We start from the raw sequence: 25,906 nt of genomic DNA on the forward strand, positions 1-25,906 counted from the left end.
AGTACGGCTTGCTTATTCATAGCTGCTCAATAGCAGGCTAGCCAGAGGGAACTATTGCAGTCCTCTCTTCATTCCAAAGAACAGAACATTTGGTTGCACTTTCTTCTCTGTGCTGTGCAAAAAAAAGTAAGTATGAATAACTGCTTCTTATGGATCCCCTTGAAAATGCTTAAGATTCAAGATGCTTACCTTCAAATTCAAGGAGACTGTTTTTCCAACCAGAAAAAAACTAGATGTGAACATTCCCAGCATTTCTCTGCAATGCTTCCTTCTTCTGCAGCATTTCTCAACCTTGGGGTCGGGACCCCTGGAGGGGTCGCGAAGGGGTGCCAGAGGATTGCCAAAAACCATCAGAAAACACAGTATTTTCTGTTGATATTGGGAGTTCTGTGTGGGAAGTTTGGCCCAATTATATTACTGGTGGAGTTCAGAATGCTCTTTGATTGTAGGTGAACTATAAATCCCAGCAACTACAACTCTCAAATGTCAAGGTCTATTTTCCCCAAACTCCACCAGTGTTAACATTTGGGCATATTGAATATGCATGCCAAGTTTGGTCCTGATCCATCATTGTTTGAGTCCAAGTGCTCTCTGGATGTAGGTGAACTGCAGTTCCAAACTCAAGGTCAGTGCCCACCAAACCCTTCCAGTATTTTCTGTTGGTCATGGGAATTCTGTGTGCCAAGTTTGGTTCAATTCCATCATTGGTGGAGTTCAGAATGCTCTTTGATTGTAGGTGGACTATAAATCCCAGAAACTCCCAAATGTCAAGGTCTATTTTCCCCAAACTCCACCAGTGTTAACATTTGGGCATATTGAAAATGCATGCCAAGTTTGGTCCTGATTCATCATTGTTTGAGTCCAAGTGCTCTCTGCATGTAGGTGAATTGCAATTCCAAACTCAAGGTCAGTGCCCACCAAACCCTTCCAGTATTTTCTGTTGGTCATGAGAATTCTGTGTGCCAAGTTTGGTTCAATTCCATCATTGGTGGAGTTCGGAATGCTCTTTGATTGTAGGTGGACTATACATCCCAGCAACTACAACTCCCAAATGACAAAATCAATCTTCCCTAACCTGACCAGTATTCAAATATGGGTGTATCGGGTATTTGTGCCAAATTTGGTCTAGTGAATGAAAACACATCTTGCATATCAGATATTTAGATTATGATTTATAACAGTAGCAAAATTACAGTTATGAAGTAGCAACGTAAATAATTTTATGGTTGAGGAACTGTATTAAGGGGTTATGGCATTAGGTAGGTTGAGAAACACTGTTTTTCCAAAAGCCAAAAAGCACTGCATCCCAAAAGGGGTGATCATTTCTGTTTGATTTAATTAATCACAAAGCATCATCCTTCAATACTATAGAGAAAGACAGGCAAAGTGGAGAGAGGGTTTGTTTTTCTTAAGCCAAACATGTAGCCACATACATGTATTAAAAATAAAAATCCACTTTAAAAGCCATTGTCACTGGTTTCCTTCCAACACCACCCCATTTTTTTTCCTGATATTACTTTCCACTTTTAAATCATAATATGTCATCTGGATGAGCACCTTATCACTACCCAACAGGGGAATTCAGTGTTTGTGTTTGGATTTGCATTTATATGGCATTTTCATACACTGTATCTCAAACGACTGGCAGAGCGATGAATCACAGGCCGGTGGAGTGCTGACGGCATGCATCCGGGCGACAGTTGTGCCATTCTGCAGTTCACCTCTCTCTGGAGGCACAGCTAGGAAGGTTTGGGGGCTAATTCATCTTTGCCAACAATTAGATCATAGCAAAGATGGATTGGTCCCGAAAGTGTCAGCAGCCCGGTGAGCTCCAAAAGAGAGTCTAAAAGATGGAAGAAAGGAAGCACTTGAGAAATGCCACCTTTCCCTATTCCACGGGCATGGGACCTGTTCCATACTGGAGAGACTAATGTAAAAATAACTCACTCCCCAAAAGTGAGTTTTAATATCCATACCATGGCTGAGATCAGTGGTAGGCTCAATTTCTGGGGAGTGAGCTGGCAAAACCAACTCTGAGTATGCCTTGCCTGAGAAAACCTTATGAAATTCATAAGGTCTTCAGAAACCAAGAGGGGAGTTGAAAGCACATCTGCACCCAAATGTGCATTGACTCATCTGCTTAGGAAGAGACCAAGAGTAGAAGTATCCTTTTGGGCAGGAAGCTTTATGCATATCTTTAGGTAAACAATGCATTAAAAAGTACAATAATGTGGGTTGCCAAATCCCAGAGTACTAGTCAGGGACTTAGGGAAGTGTTCATCTACCAGGCCCCTTCAACCAGCAGCCCTCCAAGTGTTTGAGATTCAAAGTCCCAGAAGCTCTGGCCAGCTTGTTCAATGGTCAGAAATTCTGAGACCTGAAGGCCAAAACACCTGGAGAGCCACAGGTTGAAGAGACCTGCCTTAATGGTCTCACTCAACAGACCCTGTGCCACTGGTCTGGAGCAGCCATTCCAGCAATGCAGATGTGCCCTTGCTCGTGTGTCAAACCAAATCAACAATGGATACAAGTAATATGTTACTTTCCGTTGCACTCTAGCCTTGAGATCACATTTTTTCACCCAGCATCACACCACAGTCCAGCTTGCACAAAAAGGAAAAAGGGCAATTCCCAAAAAGCAGTAGAAGAGGTGTTATAAAATAGCAGTACTCCATATATACAAAGTTCAATAGTCCACAAAAGCAAGGTACATGGAATCCAGGAAATCAAGATCATAGGCATAAATCCATAAGCATGAAAATGATAGATTTTCCAAGGCAAAACTCTTACAGGAACATAGGTAAACACAGGAAACTCGATTCATGACCATGAGAGCTAAAACAGGAACCTGATTATTTGGCAACATTGTCTGCTCTGGAGACACCAAGAAAACATCACTTAATTTAAGCTCAGGCCTGACCAAGAAGCCATGAGGTCATACCTTTGATGCCTGGGTTTCAAGGATTTCTCATGGGGTTTCAACGTCTTTCTGACCACCTAATTGATTTATCCTTCACTCCCTCTGTGCGGAGGCCTAATCTGATATCACGGAAAAACTCCCCATCTACTAAAGGCTGATTTCCAAGAGAAACGGAATCTCAAACATCCTCAATCTCATCTGCAACTGCTGGCACTTCTCTCTGATCAAAGGCCTGCAATTCAGCTTGTGGTTTAGCCTGATCACACCCAGACTCAGAAAGAAAACCATCACCCCCCTTGTCCTCCCAGGATTCCCCAGCATCTTACTCCTGATACTTACTCCCCAATACCTTCAAACTCAACTCAGTAACTCTGTCCTCTTCCACTTCATGACATCACAAGCATCCACGACTGTGGTGTCATAAGGGACTATGCTTGCTTCAAAGTATTTTGTCAAGGAGATGATTGGTGATTTAGTTTCCTGCATTTGGTAGTGAGGTTGGGTTAGAGCTCCTAGAAGACCTCCAACTCTAGTCTTATTAACTAAGTTAAGTATTCTGTTGAGTAAATTATACTAATAGCTAATCCAGCCAGTGGAGATGTTGAGTTATAAGTTGAAGGGGAGGTGGAACTCCTTGTCATCATTCTACATGCAATGGCCATGTACTCTGTTGGGGTCATGCTAAAAACATTTTCCTGGGGAATCACACCTGGAGGAAGTGAGATATGGAAAAGTAGTATCAATCAAGTGAAGTAATTGGCACGCCGCCCCCCCCCCCCCCGCCCCCCTGATGGCACAGTAGGTTAAACTGCAGAGCTGTTGAACTTGCTGATCGAAAGATTGGCAGTTCGAATCTGGGGAGCAGGGTAAGCTCCCACTGTTAGGCTTAGCTTCTGCCAACTTAGCAGTTTGAAAACATGCAAATGTAAGTGGATCAATAGGTACTTACTTACTTACTTTTACTTAGGCAATTCCTCGTTGTCCGAGTAGGATAGTCTTCCAGGATCAGTGTACTGGTGGTGAGTCCGTAGGTGACTGTGGAGCCCTATTCTTGATATGTATGTTCTCCTGCAGTGAGGGCATTGGTTTCCAGGTGGAAGGTGGTCCCGGTTGGGGTTGGCTTGCCTTCCTCTTGGTACCTTTTTCTCTTTTGCCCTCCATTCGTGCCGCTTCAAATTCTACAGCACTGCTGGTCACAGCTGACCTCCAGCTGGAGTGCTCAAGGGCCAGGGCTTCCCAATTCTCAGTGATTATGCCAGAGTTTTTAAAGTTGGCTTTGAGCCCATCTTTAAGTCTCTTTTCCTGCCCACCAACATTTCATTTTCTGTTTTTGACTTCGGAATAGAGGAACTGCTTTGCGAGATGGTGATCAAGCATCCGGACAATGTGGCCGGTCCAGTGGAGTTGATGGCAGAGGACCATCGCTTCAGTGCTGGTGGTCTTTGCTTCTTCCAGCACATTGTCATTTATCTGATTGTCTACCCAAGAGATTTGCAGGATTTTCCGGAGGCAGCACTGATGGAATCATTAGGTACCGTTTCTATGAGAAGGTAACGGCGTTCCATGTAGTCATGTCAGCCACATGATCTTGGAGGTGTCTACAGACAACTCTGGCTCTTCGGCTTCAGAAAGGAGATGAGCAGTACCACCCAGAGTTGGACACTGGACTTAATGTCAGGGGAAACTTTTACCTTAAGTGAAGTAAGTTCTGTTAATAGCTGATAAGAGATATCCATTTGTCCAGCACTCTGTGCTCAGCCTTCAGAAAACCTACATAACCCAATGAAATCACTGTCAAAATGTGAGAAAAGCCCAAACAAGTTTTCAGCTGATGTAACTTTGGCATCAGTGAAAATTCTGGTATATCTCCCTGTCGCAATTCCGTAGCACAGCCTCAAAAACAGCTGGACCTTAAGCACTATGCACAGTCCTTTGCCACTTGCTAAAAATTCCAGGGGGTGAAATGAGAAGCGATTTTGCGGTTATTAACAACCTACTGAACTCTAGCTCCATATAGAAGCCAGGAGGTTTCTGCATCACATGAAGGGGACAATGTAATGATGATTACTGCGATGAATAATTAACAACATGTTTGGCAAAAGAACCCCTTGCCCCACACCTCCTGACCTGGCTCATCATGGGCTGCATGCTCCATAGCCCCATTAGCCATGCTTGACTAATAATTGATCCAGCTGTGTTCTCGGCCCCAAACAGGTCAACTCATATTCTCAGTCTCGCATTCTTCTGACGGGCAACATGTTTGAAATGTGCTGGGGGAATTCTGTAGTTTCCTTGTGGATTACCTCCGTCCAACTTAAAGGCACTTGGAATGGAAACAAACTGACCTGTCAGGCAAACTCTCCCTGCGCTAATGCGCTCGCGTTTCCCAGTCTTTGATTTCTGCCAATTAAAATTATTTCTTTTACAGATGCATAGGCAGAAAGTCCCCCGTTCCCCAGCATGCCAACTTGCGCTTCGGCTTGGAGACAGAGGCAATTCTTCAAAAAAATCCCCACCTGACACAATCCAATAAGCCTTGTCAAAGTCCGGCTAATCAAAAAAAGAGGGAAAAAACCTCTGGCCTTAATCACCGCTGTTGCGTCGGCTTCCATCAGACATATATCCATCTGGGGAATTTCATGCTAAATCCAATATAACCCAGCATTCAAATGACCCACATCACAGCTGCTGCTGTTGCCACAAGTTGCTGATTTTCATCATTAATATAAAACAACGCTATGATTTTGAGCAATGTATTTCAAAAGGGATACACATGTTTGGTGGTTTGTTTGGATACAAATCAATGCTTTGAGTTCCCAAAAATGAAATGAACTCAAATCGATGGTGAAATCTCGACACAGAGTCAATATCCAGGACAAATCATTGCTAACTTTGTCTAAGTATTCAAAGTGGAAGGTGCATATGAACCCCAATACTCAATTCACCAGGACTGTGGTGAAGCTGGCTGGAAGTCAGCTGCATTAAGATCCGTACTGACCAAAAGGTAATGAGTTCAAAGTCAGCCCAGGTCAGAGTGAGCTTCTGACCAATTTGTTTAGCTTACTGTTGACCTTTGCAGCCCGAAAGACAGTTGCATCTGTCAAGTAGGAAATTTAGGTAACGCTTATGCGGGGAGGCTAATTTACAACGGCATAAAAAACTCCAGCAAGCATGCAAAGAATGAGGAAGTACTTCATCAGTGTCACAAACGGACGGTGAAGCGACAGCTCCCTGGTGGCCAGAATGCCCTCATGAAAAGCCTCTGAGTGTGTCTATATATGTTGTGTGTCTATGGCACTGAATGTTTGCCATGTATATGTACATTGTAATCTGCCCTGAGTCCCCTGCGGGATGAGAAAGGCGGAATATAAATATTGTAAATAAATAAAATAAAATTCAGTGTGTTATTTAGTGCTTTAAAGAACAGCCAGTTTTTCCTTGCACTGATTTGAAACTACTTTAACCTGGAAACCGGAACATAGATCCAATATGGCGTATATGCTTGAGTTCTAGGCTATGACCCTAAAGATCAAGGTTTGAATTCCCACTCAGCTGGGTAACCTTGATCAAGTCTTAGCCTCAGAAAACCTTGTGATGGGGTCATCATGGAAGCATTTACAATGCAAAATTAATGCAGTTTGACACTGCTTTAGTTGCCATGGAAGTAAAGCTATGGAATCTTGGAAGCTGTAGTTTTATGATGCCTTTAGCCTTTTCTACCAAGGAGTGCTGGTGCCTCATCAAACTAAACATTAGGGGAAAAATCCTGATTGTAAGAGGTATAGTGGAACCTCCTACTTCAGAGAGTACATTATATGGTCATCTGTTGGGAGTGCTTTGATTTTGTATTTCTGAATGGTAGAATCATAGAATCCTAGAGTTGGAAGAGCCCTTGTGGACCATCCATTCCAACTCCCTGCCAAGAAGCAGGAAAATCACAGTCAAATCACCCCAACAGATGGCCATCCAGCCTCTGTTTAAAAGCTTCCACCATACTCCAGGGCAGAAAGTTCCACTGCTGAAAAGCTCTCACAATTAGGAAGTTCTTCCTCATGTTCAGGTGGAATCTCCTTTCCTGTAGTTTGAAGCCATTGTTCCATGTCCTAGTCTCCAGGACAGTAGAAAACAAGCTTGCTCCCTCTTCCTTATGACAGCCTTTCACATATTTATCCATGGCCCTCATCATGTCTCCTCTCAGCCTTCTCTTCTGCAGGCTAAACATGCCCAGCTCTTGATGCCACTCCTCATAGGGTTTCTCCAGACCCTTGATCATTTTAGTCGCCTTTCTCTGGCCACATTCCAACTTGTCAACATCTCCCTTCTATTGCGGTAATCAGAATTAGACACAATATTCCAGGTGTGGTCTGGTAGAATAGGATTGGACTGGATAGTCTCTGTAGTTTCATCCAACTTTTGCAACTGTATGATTCCACGAGGCTTTTTCTCCACCTGAAGTTAGCAAACAGGTGGCCAAATGTTCCTTCAACACTTTTGACAGGACTATATTGTGTCCCACAACTAAGTCAACAGGTTCACTGGGGGCAAATAGCCAACTCCATTAGCCTCCAATAAAAATAAGGGAGTCCAATAGTACTCCTGCATGGCATCTCTCACTTAAGCACATCATCCTCACTAGTTGGTAAACTTTTCTTAAGTGTAGCTTCAGATTTTGCAGCCAGCTAGTGGCTACCCATATGGCCCTTTCCCTGGTAACATGTCACAAAATTTAATGTGCAGATTTTATAAATGTGGATTTAATATGATGTGTGGGAATGAATGGAAGGTTGTATTGAGCTAATAATTTTGGAAGCACCAGTAAGATAATAAGGCCTGCAATGACTAAACCTGCTTCCTGGAACTGTAATTAAAAGTTGCTAATAACAACTGAAAAGTAAACTCTGATAAGAACTGGGACAGTGATAACAGAAATGTTTGCAACATTCCTTATGTTAAAAAGGAAGTCAACACAAGCCTTGTCTTTGTCAACACCAATCAAGAAGAATCAACATCTGGCCAAGAAACTGAGATGGAGCCAGGATGGAAGATGCCTATCATATAAAAGACTCAGCCTAATAATGCCCAAAGAGTGGCAGACCTGAGGAGTCAGGTTCACTCGCTATGCTCTGCTCCATGGGAAGGAGAGAGATAGTGTACCTATGGATAGTGGCAGATTTGCACGGGAGCGGTCTGGTCACTTTGGGGCTTCTTTCTCAAGGGAAGAGGAAGAAGTGCACTTTTGGAGTCTTAGATTTTGTGCAGGGAGTCAGGTTCTGCTGTATGGAAAACAGAGATCTGGTCCTTGGCATTGTTCTTAGGAAAAGAAGTTTTGGCATTTCGGCATTTTGAAGTTATGGAAGTTTTGGAACTATGCACTGACAGGCTGCAGGAAAGCAGGGTCTGCCCTAACAGGTGCTTCTCCAAGGAGGGAGAAAAGGATATAATAATATTTGGGTGCCTGAGGATGAATGCGTGTACATTTGGTGGGAATGTTGAGTGAAAATGTAATTCCCCTTTGTTGGTTTGTTAGCCATGTAATTGTGAATCCAATGTGTTTGTTGTTCATTCGTTCAGTCGTCTCCGACTCTTCGTGACCTCATGGACCAGCCCACGCCAGAGCTCCCTGTCGGCCGTCACCACCCCCAGCTCCTTCAAGGTCAGTCCAGTCACTTCGAGGATGCCATCCATCCATCTTGCCCTTGGTCGGCCCCTCTTCCTTTTTCCTTCTACTTTCCCCAGCATCATTGTCTTCTCTAGGCTTTGCTGTCTCCTTATGATGTGGCCAAAGTACTTCATCTTTGCCTCTCATATCCTTCAGTGAGCAGCCGGTCTTCATTTCCTGAAGTATTTCAACTTTGTCTCTAGTATCCTTCCCTCCAATGAGCAGTCAGGCTTTATTTCCTGGAGGATGGACTGGTTGGATCTCCTCGCAGTCCAAGGCACTCTCAGAACTTTCCTCCAACACCACAGCTCAAAAGCATCTATCTTCCTTCGCTCAGCCTTCCCTAAGGTCCAGCTCTCACATCCGTAGGTTACTACAGGGAATACCATGGCTTTGACTAGGCGAATCTTTGTTGCCAGTGTGATGTCTCTACTCTTTACTAGGGCTGGGCGGTTTCGTTTCGTTAATTCGTAATTCGTTAATAATTCGTTATTTTTTTCAATTACAAAACGATAACGAACCATTCTGGAGCAATTTTTTAAAAAAAACAAATTTTTAAATAGTTTTGTAAATGCTTCGTATTTCGTTATTGTATTCGTTTCGTTATTGTTTTGAGGTCGTTTCGTTATTATTTCCGCATGTCTGGGGCAAGTTTTATGGTTGTTTTTTGTTTAATTAGTGAAAAAAAATTATAATATCACACCAACAGTCAACAACAGAGGGAGAGGGAAGCTTCAGAAGTTTTTGAAGGTTTTTTAGCGTATTTCGTGGTCGCGTCCGCCATTAACGAATCGATTCGTTATTGTTTCGGAAATCGATTCGTTAATGTTTTGTAATTTTTTCACATTTATGAAATTTCGTAAATATCGAACTTTTTAAAAGGAAAATTTTGTAATTATTTTAAATAACGAAACACAAAAAACCTCAAAAAACGAATCAATTTTAGAAACAAATTTTTCCGTTGTTACCCAGGCCTACTCTTTACTATTTTATCGAGATTGGACATTGCTCTCCTCCCAAGAAGTAAGCGTCTTCTGATTTCCTGGCCACAGTCTGCATTTGCAGTAATCTTTGCACCTAGAAATACAAAGTCTGTCACGGCCTCCACATTTTCTCCCTCTATTTTCCAGTTCTTGTTGCCATAATCTTGGCTTTTTTAATGTTTAGCTGCAACCCAGCTTTTGCGCTTTCTTCTTTCACCTTGATTAGAAGGCTCCTCAGCACCAATGTAGTTGCATAGAATCTGTATGTCCATATGTCCAATGTCATTCTTTGTCTAAATGTTTTTCTGTAATCTGATATACCCTCTCACACTGGAAATTGCAATAAAAAGAACCTGTGCTTTAAAGTTATTGAAAACTTATTCATGATAAATACTCAGAATGTATACCAATGAATCCACCTGTGGTTTTAAATCGCTTTCAAGGATCTGTTCAGTTCCAAATGGAGGTTCAGCACCTTGGATAGTTCTTTTGGGAACCATGTCACATAGATCCACCACCTCACTGTCATAGAGGACAGTTCAGATAAGAATGAAGTACCATCATCTCCGATGCAGTTCTCACAATTTATGCTTGTATGCCGTGCTCTTTCTGTAAAGCTGTGGCCTATTTAGTCCCGGACTTCAATGCTTGACTCTTCTTTCCCTCCCTTCCTGCAGTGACTTATTGAATGCAAAAGAAATGATCTAAATCCCTTTCTCTGTCGACGACGGGCAGACAAACGTGATCTGCTGAACCCGGGAGCCAAAGAAAGATTTTTCTATGCACTTTCCCACATTTGTTTCCCCTCTTTGCTGCTCCCAAAGGCCGCAGAGTCTTGAATGTGAGATAATCTGAAGATCAATGAGGGCAGATGTAAAACTCTTGCTAAGCCATGTTTTCCCAGCTGGGGGTAAATTCACTTGCCTGTATGTAAAACTTCCTAATTAGGGATGTCAATGCTGGAGTAAAAAATAGCCAGGAATTGAGGAGGAGCGCTGCAGGAAATAAAAGTAATGTTAACTCCTTCCAAACTAATGCTTGTTGAACCGAAACATGTTTTTTTTTTCCCCTGCTTTGCTTTTTAGGGGCTATATTTGGTCATTTTTCCCGGTGTTCATCCATAAAGATGTTCTTTTCCATTTTTGCATCCTTTCATTAAGTGCTCAGAGGGAGCGTCTACACTGCAGAATGAATGCAGTTTAACACCACTTCTACCACCATGGAGTTGTAGTTGACAAGTTCTTTAGCCTTGTCTGCTAAAGAGTGTTGATGCTTCACCAAACTAATAATCCCAGGGTTCCATATCATTGAGCCATAACAGTTAAAGTGATGTCAAACTGCGTTAATTCTATAGTGTAGCCGCACCACAGAAATCTACATTTGAGTACAGCTTTTAATAACATTTTTCTGTCTCAAAATGTGCATTTTGAGCACATTTTGAGATGATAACCATGCTGGAATCCATGGTGGCTGATGGCTTTGATAACTGCGACTTTGTGAATCCATGCTAAGTTTTAATCTGAACTGCAAATAAACTATCAGTGATGCTGAGCCTACTTTAGTAATAGACTCCAGAGGCATTAGTTTGAAAGTAGGCTTGGACCTGAATCAGTCTGCTCCTCGGCAGCAAAGTGTACATTTCCTTTGGAAAATATCCCTAGCTTCCTCCTCCAGAGAGGGCCCTGCTGGGAACTTTATTCCCCAGCAGCACTTACATGAGGCAGGCATTGAAAAGTCTCTGAGTTCCTCTCTGAGCATGATGGGAGCTGAAGTTTCTCTCCCTCTCTCCGTTTCTCAGCCAATAAAAAGCCTGATTGTGTCCATACTCTGATTGACTGCGAGTGGACACAACCGGTGACTACAATTTCACTGGGACTGTGACGCAGCTGGCTGGGAGTCGGCTGCATTAAGATCACTATTGACTGAAAGGTCATGAGTTTGAAGCCAGCCCAGGTTGGAGTGAGCTTCTGACCAATTTTGTGTAGCTTGCGGTCAAACTTTGCAGCCCAAAAGACAGTTGCATCTGTCAAGTAGAAAATTTAGGTACCGCTTATGCAGAGAGGCAAATTTAACTAATTTAAGGCCATAAAAATCTCCAGCAAGCATGCAGAGAATGGGGAAGTACTTCATCAGTGTAACAAATGGTCGGTGAAGGGACAGCTCCCCTGGTGGCCAGAAGAATACCCTCAGGAAAAAAAGCTGGGATGTTAAATACCTCTGTGTCTGTCTATATATGTTGTGTGTCTATGGCATTGAATGTTTGCCATGTATATGTATGGCTCAACCCATTACACAAAGTAAGCATTTGCAGTACAGTTGATTTTGCCCAGGGGTGCTCCTGAGGCGCTCTTAAGGGAAAATAGACCTTGATATATGCGAGTTGTAGTTACTGGGATGTATAGTTCACCTACAATCAAAGAGCATTCTGAACTCCACCAATGATGGAATTGAACCAAACATGGCACACAGAACTCCCACAATGAACAGAAAATATATATCAGTGATTGGTTGGGTGCGCCAAAATACTGTTTGCTTCCGCCTCTGGAAAAGCGGAATATAAATACTGCAAATAAATAATTAATTAATAAAATTCCATAACCCTGTCTTGCAGTTTGTCTTATTTTAAAACATGTTATGGTTAAAATTAAAATAATTCTTTAAAAATCTGAAGTTTAGTGAATTATTTTGAAACTTGGCAGGGCTAAAGTTGTAAATGGGGTCTACAACTGAGGTAGGTTTTATGTAGATAGGCCTAAAATGTCTGAAGATTGAGTCTTTTAAGTTTCCCATTGTAGTCAGTGAGATGAATTAAAACACCCCTTCCAATTTGAGTAACTTCTCGGTAAACAGAATTAGGGGGCAGGTGACAATGGATACCAAAATGGCATGCTTTCGGGCTGAATTTCACACCTCTAGTTGAAAGCATAACAATGGTGTGTACTAAATTTTCAACAGAAGCCAGGGGAACAAAAAACTCTTTTGCTCATCTGTAAGAATGAGTAGCCCATAGTGATCTTAGTTAAAGCTTAGACTAAAACCCAAATGGGTTTCCTTGCTTTACTGGAAGACATCAGTGGTGAAAGACATGTTCTGTTTTGTTTGCTGGATGATGATGATGATGATGATGATAATAATAATAATAATAATAATAATAATAACACTTTATTTGTACCCCACTACCATCTCCCCAAGGGAGTCGGTGCGGCTTACATGAGGCTGAGCCCAAATACAACAATACAAGCAATAATAACAACAATACAAGCAATTAAAATAAAAACATGGACAATAAAATAATACATTAACAATAAGACCACACGATTAAAATGATGGGAAGGCCAAATGTAAAATTAAAATTGAAAGTAATGCTGGAACATGGGCGAGAAAGTGATGGGGCATTTGTGGAAAACATACAAGCAGACCTAAAAAATGTAAAGTGCTTTGGAGGACAAAGTGCTATGGAATCATTATTCTGGGAAGGCACACTGGAACAGCCACGTCTTCAAGCTCCTCCTAAAGACTGCCAGAGTTGGGGCCTGCCTGATGTCCTTAGGAAGTGAGTTCTAAAGTCGAGGGGCGACCACCGAAAAGGCCCTCTCTCTCGTCCCCACCAATCGCGCCTGCGATGCTGGTGGGATCACGAGCAGGGCCTCTCCAGATGATCGGAGAGATCGTGTGGGTTCGTATACAGAGATGCGGTCACGCAGGTAGGCAGGGCCCAAACCATTCAGGGCTTTGTAGGTAAAACCTTCACCTTGAATTGGGTCTGGAAAATGAATGGCAACCAGTGGAGCTCCTTGAACAGGAGGGTTGACCGCTCCCTGTAAGGAGCCCCAGTTTACAACCTGGCCACCGTCCGTTGGACCATCTGAAATTTCCGAGCCGTTTTCAAGGGCAGCCCCACGTAGAGTGCATTACAGTAATCCAGTCTAGAGGTGACTCATTGAGGGTCCTATCTTGCAGCATTGTTGCAAATCAATAGGCGGAACCAATTCCTCTTATGTTAATTTGATTATTTTTTTTCCCATTTCTGCCTCTTAAGGAGGAAAAATTAAGCTCTAGAGGAATTCAAGAGGGTCCAGCCCTACTATGAGACAGAATCAAATGGATCTCTTATGTAAGACACCACACTGATAATTTATTTATTGACTTGTTTTTTTACTGCCAGGTAGTAGAAGCACTTGGGGAATTTTCTGCCTCAGGTGACAACAAACTGGATCACCTTCAAACAATATACACATTGATGTATGTGTGTGCATTTGTGTATCGGGCAGCCATATTCATTGAACCAGCCCTGGGGGAAATGCACTCATCCTCCTCATCCACTTATGCCCTTGCAAGGATTTTGCTTCTCTATTCTTCCATCTGTACTCTCCACCCCAACCTTGTATATTTTTTTTAAGTCTACTCACTATGGGCTACTCATTTTTACAGATGAGCAAAAGAGCTTTCTGTTCCCATGGCTTCTATAGAAAATTTAGTACACACCTTTGATGTGCTTTCAACCTAATGGAGCCTGGCTGGAAGAAAAACTCAGTCGAAGTGTGCCTTGGGAAAGCATCATCAGACTCCATTCCCTTCAAAAGGCACCACAAAGTTGTTGCCTATGCTTGAGAGAACTCTACAAATGGCTATTTCCACACAAAGGCTCTGACTGCTCCAAGCCATAAATATTGATTTAGTTGAGTGCCTGGGCCGGCTGTGACCCGGAGACAGGCAATATCTTGTCCATGCGAGGTATTGCCTTCCACCTTCTTTTGTGAGGATGCAAAGGGAGGGGGATATGCTCTCATGCTAACACACAGGATCACCTTCCTATTACACACACATACACAGCAATTTTAACTAAAGCGTAAGACATAGTTCTACATTATGTCAAAACTTGGAGGTGGGGGGGGGGGGCGGGTTAATTCACCATCAGCATATGGTGCATCTATGCTGTAGAATTAAAGCAGTTTGAAACCACTTGAACTGTCATAGCTAAATGCTGTGGACTAATGGAAGCTATAGAACTTTTTAAAAAATTCCTATACTCAGAAACTTCTACAAAAAATCTATATAAATAAAAATGTAATGTTCATTTGGGGGATTAACATACCTCAAAAACCACTGGACGGATTGCTGCCAAATTTGACCACAAGACACCTACTAACCCAAGGAGCGACTATCACTCAAATTAAGTTGATTTTGTCATTCGGGAGTTGTAGTTGCTGGGATTTATAGTTAACCTACGCATTCTGGACTCCACCAATGATGGAATTGAACCAAACGTGGCATAACAGGACTCCCAACACCAACAGAAAGCACAAGGGTTTGGTGAGCATTGACCTTAAGACGGCCAATTCTCTCACACCAGAAGTGACTTGGTTTCTCAAGTTGCTGCTGACATGACAAAAAGGGGGGGGGCAGCCCCCTGTAGAACCCATTACAGTAATCTAAATGGGATGTAACCAAGGCATGGACCACTATGGCCAAGTCCAGATCGAGGGAAGTAATGCTACCCCTCTATTCTGCTTTGGTTAGACCACACCTGGAATATTGTGTCCAATTCTGGGCACTACAATTGAAGAGAGATATTGACAAGCTGGAATGTGTCCAGAGGAGGGCGACTAAAATGATCAAGGGTCTGGAGAACAAGCCCTATGAGGAGCGGCTTAAGGAGCTGGGCATGTTTAGCCTGAAGAAGGGAAGGCTGAGAGGAGATATGATAGCCATGTATAAATATGTGAGAGGAAGCCACAGGGAGGAGGGAGCAAGCTTGTTTTCTGCTTCCCTGGAGACTAGGATGCGAAACAATGGCTTCAAACTACAAGAAAGGAGATTCCATCTGAACATGAGGAAGAACTTCCTGACTGTGAGAGCTGTTCAGCAGTGGAACTCTCTGCCCCGGAGTGTGGTCGAGGCTCCTTCTTTGGAAGCTTTTAAACAGAGGCTGGATGGCCATCTGTCAGGGGTGCTTTGAATGCAATTTTCCTGCTTCTTGGCAGGGGGTTGGACTGGATGGCCCATGAGGTCTCTTCCAACTCTTTGATTCTATGATTCTTGAGGTGTGGTTGCAGATGGTGCACAAGTTTTAATTGTGTGAAGGCCCTCCTGGCCATCACCAACACCTGGGCAAGGCTTAGCAATGAGTCCAGGAGGATCCCCAGACTATGGACTTATGTCTTCAGAGGGACTGTGTCCCCATCCAGGTTTATTATTATTATTATTATTAAACTTTATTTGTACCCCGCTAGCATCTCCTGAAGGACTCGATGCGGCTTACAAAGGCCAAGGCCTCAACATAACACAACAAGCAATAACAATACAAGCAAATTAAAAAACATAAGCAATAACACAACAAAACATTACACTATTACACAGTAAAAATCAGGACCAGGCCAATGATGGGTACAGGTCAAAAGTGCTGGGTGTGTGAGGTGGTATGTTGGAGTTCTGGGCAAGTGCAATGTGCAGAGAGTATTAAACTCTAATAAAGTGCTTCTGGGACAGAGTGTTGGAGATTATCCTATTCTGGGAAGGCACATCGGAATAACCAATTCTTCAAGTTCTTCCTAAAGACTGCTAGTCTAATATCTTTGGGGAGGGTGTTCCAAAGTCGGGGGGCAACCACAGAGAAGGCCCTGTCCCTCGTCCCCACCAACCGCGCCTGCGACGCAGGTGGGATCGCGAGCAGGGCCTCTCCGGATGAACGCAGTGAGCGCCTGGGTTTGTAGATGGAGATGCGGTCACGCAGGTAGGCAGGTCCCAAACCGTTTAGGGCTTTGTAGGTAAGCACCTGCACCTTGAATTGGGCTCGGTAGGTAAATGGCAACCAATGGAGCCCCTTAAACAGGAGGGTTGACCTCTCTCTGTAAGGAACGCCAGTTAACATCCTGGCTGCCGCCCACTGAACCAGTTGCCACTCTATACCCTGATCTGCCTTATGACTGACCAGAAGAACCGCCGCCTTGTCTGGATTCATTTTCAATTTGTTTGTCCTCATCCAGTTTACAACAGCTGACAGGCACCAGTTCAGGATCTGGGCTGTTTCCTTGACTTTTGGTGGAAATGATATTATGGATATTTCTCATGAAAATTAATTTTAAACAACCTGACAACTTGCAAAAAAGGGGCCTTTTGCTCAGACTAACAGAAAAAAAGGAACAGCATGTTCTACTGCCAGATTGCAAATTGCCTTTAAATAAAAACACATTGCGTGTAATGACCATAATGGCCATAAACGCCATTTGTTTCCATTGATTACTGCATGTTCAAATTGGTAATTATCAGAAATATATATACAAAAGAATTAACAGGATCTTAGATCCAATCATTTATCTGCTGTTGCTCCTCCAGAGAAAGTTGTGATTCAAATTAAGTGGAAACCGGTATCATAAACTTATTTCTATCCTATTTAATTTTTCGCACTGAAAGGGGCCGCATATCAAAGGCCTGAAATGGAAAATGGAAGAGAGCAAATTGGAACTGAAAAGAATTAAACCGGAGTGCCAAAAGGTTTCTGTTGGCTATAGCGCAATTTACATATGAGAAAAGATGGCCGGGTTTATGTAGCTTATAAAGATGTAGATAGAGACCTCTTATCAGAGGCATTTAGCATGACAAAGGAGATAGTAAAATGATTTGCTTTCAAATGTGCTCTTATCACTAGAAGAAAAAGTAGAATAAATATGAGGATAATATTAAAAAATAAGCTGAAGACTAGCCAGTTGAGTTTTTGAAAAAATCGCAAGACTCTATTAAACAATTCCAAGCTAAGCTGCATCACCTTCTTTCAGGTACATTTTAGGGGTCCTTTAATGTGGCGTTATTAACCTGAGCTAGCATTCTGCAATTGTAAATACGGAACAGTTACCTGAATCTACTCATCCTTAGTAACAATAATACACTTTATTTATATTCTGCTTTATCTCCCCAGAGGGACTCAGAGTGGATTACAATACACATATGAGGTAAACATTCAATGTCTTTTTACACAGAGACATGCAACATAGACGATGGCAAAGACCTTCCCCTTTTTCCATTTCCGGTGTCTGAAGGCGATACTCAACTCCAGCCATGGGGAGGTGCTCTTGTTCCACTTTTCAATGCCAAGGACCCCATTGTTCCATAGAATCATAGAATCAAAGAGTTGGAAGAGATCTCATGGCGATCCAGTCCAACCCCCTGCCAACAAGCAGGAATATTGCATTCAAATCACCCCTGACAGATGGCCATCCAGCCTCTGTTTAAAAGCTTCCAAAGAAGGAGCCTCCACCACACTGCGGGGCTCTCACAGTCAGGAAGTTCTTCCTCATGTTCAAATGGAATCTCCTTTCTTGTAATTTGAAGCCATGGTTCCTTGTCCTAATTTCCATGGAAGCAGAAAACAAGCTTGCTCCCTCCTCCCTGTGGCTTCCTCTCACATATTTATACATGGCTATCATATCTCCTCTCATCCTTCTCTTCTTCAGGCTAAACATGCCCAGCTCCTTAAGCCGCTCCTCATAGGGTTTGTTCTCCAGACCCTTGATCATTTTAGTCGCCCTCCTCTGGACATATTTCAGCTTGTCAATATCTCTCTTGAATTGTGGTTCCCAGAATTGGACACAATATTCCAGGTGTGGTCTAACCAAAGCAGAATAGAGGGGTAGCATTACTTCCCTAGATCTAGACACTAGGCTCCTATTGATGCAGGCCAAAATCCCATTGGCCTTTTTTGCCGCCACAACACATTGTTGGCTCATGTTTAACTTGTTTTCCACGAGGACTCCAAGATCTTTTTCACACGTACTGCTCTCGAGCCATAAACATCTTCAATTGTGTTACCAGCATATCTGCATATCTGCATGGGATGCCCTTTAACCTTCCCACTGAGGCAGTACCTATTGATCTACTCGCCTTGCATGCTTTCAAACTGCTAGGTTGGCAGAAGCCTGGGGCTGACAGTTGGGAGCTCACCATGACTCATGGCTTCAAACTGCCTTCTGGTCAGCAGCTTTCCTACAACTAGCGGTTTCACCCACTGTGCTACTGCAGCTCCTAACTCTTCTGTATTCACAATTCCTACTTCTCACCAATCGTTTTATTAATGTAATAGAGACACTGTAGTACATTTATATTACTTATCTAAGATTTTGACCCTAAAATTCATTTCCCCCTTGCTCCATTCATAAAAATTAAAAATTAAAATTGATTTTTCAACTTCCAAACCAAAGGCATCTCTCTGGGGGGGAAAAGTCACCTTTTTGCTATTGTGTAATATAAGTAAAGGTAAAGGTTTCCCCTGACATTAAGTCTAAGCCATGTCCAACTCAGAAATTGATGCTCATCTCCATTTCTAAGCTGAAGAGCCAGCATTGTCCATGGACCCCTCCAAGCTCATGTGGCCAGCATGACTGCATGGAGCACCGTTTCCTTCCCACAGAAGCTGTACCTATTGATCTACTCACATTTGCATGTTTTCTAACTGCTAGGTTGGCAGAAGCTGGGGCTAACAGCGGGAGCTCATCTTGCTCCCCAGATACAAACCACCAACCTTTTGGCCAGCAAGTTCAACAGCACAGTGGTTTAACCCACTGCGCCATCAGGGGCCCATTGTACCATATATTAATTTCTTAATTTCTACTTTATAACTATAATAATAATAATAATAATAATAATAATAATAATAATAATAATAATTTATTTGTACCCTGTTACCATTTCCCAAGGCACTCAGTGTGGCTTACTTCAGGCTGAGCCCACAATACAACAATAAACAATAGCAACAGTAATACAAAACAATAAATAACTACAGAAAAGAGAGAATTTCTTCTTCTGATCCCACAAGAATCTTCATGTTTTCCTTCTTGTTTGTAAAGGTTAGAATCCATTAACAAGTTATCGAAGAATTACTCCTTAATTTTATTAGAGAATTTGCCCATTTCTGACATTTTAGACATCTTTAAGATCATGTTTTCTCTTGTAGGTAAGCCAGTGTTCCTCCATTTTTGAGAACACAATATTCTTGCAGCTGGAACCATATAATATATTGATTTGAAATTAATTTAAAATTAATTTAGTCCTAAGAGAAACAATGTGATATGTAAATCTACTTTCGTTTTGAAAGTCTCATGCATCTATTCCTGAATCAAAGTCCAATATTTGTTAGCTCTATCTACGACTGACTTACTCATGATTGTGACACTATTGTCACAATTCTAACTCCTCCCAGCAACTCCAGTAGTAGCTGAAGGGTCCCAAGACAGTAAATATACTCTGGGTTTTAAATGTGCTGTCTAAATTGCTGGACCTATTTGGAGGATAGTGTTTAGCACCTTGGAGAGCTCCTTTATGTTCAGATCAAAGCCCTGTTTTAATTCATTGTCTCTTTGAGATGGTAACCACCAGCCACAACTACTAAGCACACTCTCTCCTTTGTGGAGCAATATTTCCTCCAACAGTTTGTGGAATATTTCTCCTACAGACCGCCGCTGTAATGGTATGTCTAGTGAATGCTCTGCTTTCTCCCCTTTCCCCCCGAACTGTTCATTTTCCAAGGCTTGTTCCTCAGGCACATGAATGCAGTGGAGATGGATGCTGCATGTTGAAAACCATCTGTTTTTCTAACCAATGGTTCAAGGAGGTGCAGAGGCCATCTCTCAAAAGAACCTCTATTAACTATGAACATTGCACTCAGAGGTCTCGGAGTTGGCAAGTAGCTTTCCATAATAGAAAATTAGAATTGCTGCCGATTGCCACGAGGAGTTGCTGATAATTACTGGTTTAGCAGGCACGCATGAGCAATGTTGCAGCAAGTTATACAGCCAGGGTTCATCTTTTTTAGAATATGGGTGCTTGAAACAATAGTTGAAAGGAACCCACAATATTTGTCATCGAGAAAGCAGGTACTTGTCATACTATGAGCATGATAGGTGAGGGTTCATTTCCCATTTTATTTGCATGGTAAAGTTGATACTTATGGGTAGGCATTGGATCTGGAATGTCCTGTTCATACATTCATGTCAACTTTGGATAGCTCTAGGCTCTAATTGAGTGATGATCAAGAATATGTGGACAATAATAATAAATAAATATAAATATAAGAGTGAATAACAATTAAAATGAGTGAATACCATAAAAACACAATCCAGAGAAGAGAAAACTGAGGAAAGAAGGCTCTCCATGGACAGTTACTGGGAAAAAATGAGAGCCAAATTGACAAAGAAAAAACATGGCTGTGGCTCACAAGTGGAACTTTGAAAAAGGAGACGGAGGGCCTGATTCTGGCAGCCCAAGAACAAGCCATTTGGACAAATGCCATCAAAGCCAAAATTGAAAAGTCAACAACAGATCCCTAATGTAGACTCTGCAAGGAAGCAGATGAAACAATAGATCACATCCTCAGCTGCTGCAAAAAGATCGCGCAGACAGACTACAAGCAGAGGCATAACACCGTTGCTCAGATGATTCATTGGAACTTGTGCCACAAATACCATCTGCCTGCGACAAAGAACTGGTGGGATCACAAGCCTGAAAAATTTACAGAGAATGAACACATCAAGCTACTCTGGGACTTCCAATTCAGACTGATAGATTTTGGAGCACAATACTCCTGGCTTCACAATCGTGTTAAAAAATCAAGTATGGATCGTTGATGTTGCAATCCCAGGCAACAGCAAGATTGAAGAGAAACAACTGGAAAAGCTGACATGATATGAGATTTTAAAGACTGAACTGCAAAGAATCATAGAATCATAGAATCAAAGAGTTGGAGGAGACCTCATGGGCCATCCAGTCCAACCCCCTGCCAAGAAGCTGGAATATTGCATTCAAATCATCCCAGACAGATGGCCATCCAGCCTCTGTTTAAAAGCTTCCAAAGAAGGAGCCTCCACCACACTCCGGGGCAGAGAGTTCCACTGCTGAACGGCTCTCACAGTCAGGAAGTTCTTCCTCATGTTCAGATGGAATCTCCTTTCTTGTAGTTTGAAGCCATTGCTCCACCTCCTAGTCTCCAGGGAAGCAGAAAACAAGCTTGCTCCCTCCTCCCTGTGGCTTCCTCTCACATATTTATAACACAACAAGCAATAACAATACATCTTGATACATGGCCTTCGTCATGTCTCCTCTCAGCCTTCTCTTCTTCAGGCTAAACATGCCCAGCTCCTTAAGCTGCTCCTCATAGGGCTTGTTCTCCAGACCCTTGATCATTTTAGTCGCCCTCCTCTGGACACATTGCAGCTCGTCAATATCTCTCTTCAATTGTGGTGCCCAGAATTGGACACAGTATTCCAGGTGTAGTCTAACCAAGGCAGAATAGAGGGATAGCATGACTTCCCTGGATCTAGACACTATGCTCCTACACTTGATTCCAATGATGCTTCGTCTGACTATATTTCCCATACTTGGAACTTTTTATCCCCTCATTAAGCAAGGACTATTTTTGCTCCTGCTTATCTGCTTACCTAATTGGATTTACCTATTTCTTTAAAGTGCTTTTTTTACTTGCTGCTTTTAAATTATCTTCAGTAGTTTCATTTTACTTGAGATCCCCTTATCTTTTTCTGTTGGAGCCTGACAGAACGCTGAAGGCACTGTTCGGCCTGTCAGTTTTGACTAATTTCCTCTTGTCTATCTATTTGCTCATTAAGTCTTGCAACTGGGCCAGGTGCCCAGTTGTTTTCAAGCTCCAAATCCTGGGAACCCTCTGGTACCAATTCAGGGAGTACACCATCATCCCCACACCCTTCAGGGACATTCTCATGGGAAACTACACTTTGCATAGGGGTGTCCTGGCCCTTCTCTGCATCAGTATCATTGACCAAACCATTGCCATCTTGAAATTCATTGGCATCACTGCCCACATCCAAAACACCCCGATCCTGAAACACAATCACAGCCTGAACTCCAACACTTGCCTCAGATATAATGCAAACTTAACTCTATCCCAGTGGTTCTCAACCTTCCTCATGCCCCAACCCCTTAATACAGTTCTCATGTTGTGGTGACCCCTAACTATAACATTATTTTTGTTGTCACTTCAGAACTGTAATTTTGCTACTGTTACGAATCATAATGCAAATATCCGATTTGCTAGATGTATTTTCATTCACTGGACCAAATTTGGCACAAATACCTGATGCACCCAAATTTGAATACTGGTGGGGTTGGGGGAGGTTGATGTTGTCATTTGGGAGCTGTAGTTGCTGGGATTTATAGCTCACCTACAATCTAGGAGCATTTTGAACTCCACCAAGGATGGAATTGAACTTGGCACACAGAACTTCCATGACCAACAGAAAATAATGGAAGGGTTTGGTGGGCACTGACTTTGAGTTTTGGAGTTGTAGTTCACCTACATCCAGAGAGCACTGTGGACTCAAACAATGATGGATCTGGACCCAGGGCCATAGCCAGAAAAAAAAATCGGGGAGGGTTGACAATTTAGGGGGGGTTGAAAATTTCGGGGGGGGGGGTTGAAACCTGCCTCCTAGCTCACACTGAAGCAAAGAGCACAGCAGGGGACAGAGCAACCTTCAATAGCCTGCAGCTCCGCCCCTGTCAACCACCTCCACCAAGTCTGGCCTCCTTAATAAGAGCATTCAACACACACACACCCAACTTGGTTGCTTCACTACATCGGCTATTGCTGCAAGTAATGACAGTGTGAATAAATTGTCAATATTTGCTTGAGATAGTGCTTACAGTTCTGGAAGGACTCTTAATTTTTTGCATCTCATAGACTTAGCATGGGGATTTGGCTAACCAGTTAAAATTCATGAGTAAACCAGGTTTTTTAAAAAAAATCTGAAACATTTCGGGGGGGGGGGTTGAACCTCTACAACCACCCCCTCGCTACAGGCCTGTCTGGACCTAACTTGGCATGAATGCTCAATATACCCAAATGTGAACAAAGGTGGAGTTTGGGGGAAATAGACCTTGCCATCTAGAAGTTATGGTTGCTGGGATGTATAGTTTACCTAGAGTCAAAGAGCATCTTGAACCCAACCAACAATAGAATTGGGCCAATCTTCCCACACAGAACCCCCATTACCAACAGAAAATACTGTGTTTTCCGATGGTCTTTGGAGACCCCTCTGACACCCCTTCACGACCCCCCCCCCCCGGGGTCCTGACCCCAGGTTGAGAAACACTGCTCTATCCTATCCAGTAGTCGATAAATCTGGCTCTCTTGATCTGTTTTGCCCAGCTTTTCAGTTCCCCCCTCCCCATTCTGTTTTAGGCGATTACACAAAATGCACCACTGACTATTACAAATCTCTTTTGGTCAAACTGATCCAAGCCACAGCCTAGTATCCACTAGACTTCAGGACTCCCCATGAACAGCAATATCCACAAATGCTCAAGTCTCATTGAATACCATGGCATAATAAATGGCATCTCTTCCATAAAATGGCAAACAAGTGCTGGAGAGAGCCTGAGGATCTTGGAAATAGTGGGAGCTTACAGAACGGAATGCCTACGCTTCAACGTAATGCTTGGAAAACAGCAAAACCAAGTATTCCCCCCCCCCCCAAAAAAAAATTAGAGCCATGGTTGAATCTATAAATGCAGAACCATGTACATAGACAGCTGGATATGTGTATATGTACAAAGGAAGCCTTCCTTATGCTGTTCTCCAGATTTTTAGATGGAAAATGTATTTTCTGAAGAACTTTTTGCTTAGTTCTAAATGAGATACAACGTTAGCCACACAAAGGGGGCAGCTGTAGTCTACTTGTCAAGAAAAGGAGACCTTGGGCATTGTGTCTGTCATCAAAGGAATTCAACACATAACACAGAAACACATTGCTATGAATCTGCCAGAACTGATTCACTGTAACTACATGTCAGGGACAAGAGAGGTATTTCTGTTCACAAAGAAAACATAGCATTGAATAATGCTCTTAATTGTTTTTCATAAGAAATACATTTTTGGTATGGATTTCAATGCTTTCTTGGCAATGCAAAAACAAGAGGAAGAATGGTAGTTGAATAAAAGTTATTTGCTTGATGCATGGCCTTAGAAAGAAACAGAGAAACCAAGTGCTAGTCACTCACTCCAAACCGATATTTCTCACTGCAGATGAGAAAAGAAAGGGGAAAAAGTGGAGGGGGAAAGAGAAAAAAAAAAACCTTTCACTCTTTCATCTTGAAGCAAAAACTTTTTTTTTTCTGTGTTCCATAAGATCTCTGCTGAAATTAGCTTTGACCTACAGAGGAGCCTCATTACAGCAGGCAGGGAAAAAAATGCTGGTCTGGCAGAAAAAAAAGGTGGAGGGAGAAAAAAAAAGGAGAAGCTGTCAGATTTGTTTGAAGAAAGTGGCTGAACTTAAAGCGAAAATTGCAGTTTGGGGAGATGGTTCGCATTTCTCCTTGCCTGCCGTTCCTGCAGATTTTAATTAGATATCTATCATTCTCATTATCACCACTGTAATTACACAGCATTACGAAGCATTGGATGGGGCTCTTTGTTGTTTGATGTCTAACTTGGGAGAACAAGGGAAGGGAGGAAGGGTGTTGGTGCCTGTGATTTAAAAAAACATGTCTCCATTTCTTGGCACCGATTCTTCTAGGCCATTTGAGATTATTATTACAGGATGCAAGTGCAAGGGAGTTAAGCTGGGGAAGCTGTAGGTCAATTCCTCTTACAAACATGACTCAAGGCTGACTCTGGTTGCGTGTTGCAGTTGCTGCTTGCAAAAGTTTGAGGGGCAGTCCTAAAATAATAATAATAATAATAATAATAATAATAATAATAATAACTTTATTTTTATACCCTGCCTCCATCTCTCTGAAGGAACTTGGGGCAGCTTACAAAAGGACAAGCACAGAGAGCACAGAGCTAAAATGGAATGCAATCAGGGCCGTAGCCAGAAAAAAAATTCGGGAGGGGTTGAAATTTTCGGAGGGGGGGGTGTTTGAAAATTTCATGGGGGGGGGTTGAAACCTGCCTCCTAGCTCATGCTGAAGCAAAAAGCACAGCAGGGGGCAGAGCAGCCTTCAATAGCCTGCAGCTCCGCCCCTGTCAACCACCTCCACCAAGTCTGGCCTCCTTAATGAGAGCATTCAACACCCCCCCCCCCAACTTGGTTGCTTCACTACATCGGCTATTCCTGCAAGTAATGACAGTGTGAATAAATTGTCAATATTTGCTTGAGATAGTGCTTGCAGTTCTGGAGGGACTCTTAACTTTTTGCATCTTCACTTCACTTTATTTTTTAATTAGTCGCTCTCCACCAAGGTGCTCCGAGAGACTTACAATTTAAAATAGTTTACCTGTCCGAACGGATTCTCCCCTAACCATCAAGGTTATTAAAATCTTCCGGAGGGGCCCTGCTCTCGGTCCCACCACCTTCGCAATCGTGTTTGGTGGGGATGAGG

Source organism: Anolis sagrei, chromosome 10 (assembly GCF_037176765.1).
Source record: "Anolis sagrei isolate rAnoSag1 chromosome 10, rAnoSag1.mat, whole genome shotgun sequence".
NCBI lineage: Eukaryota > Metazoa > Chordata > Lepidosauria > Squamata > Dactyloidae > Anolis > Anolis sagrei.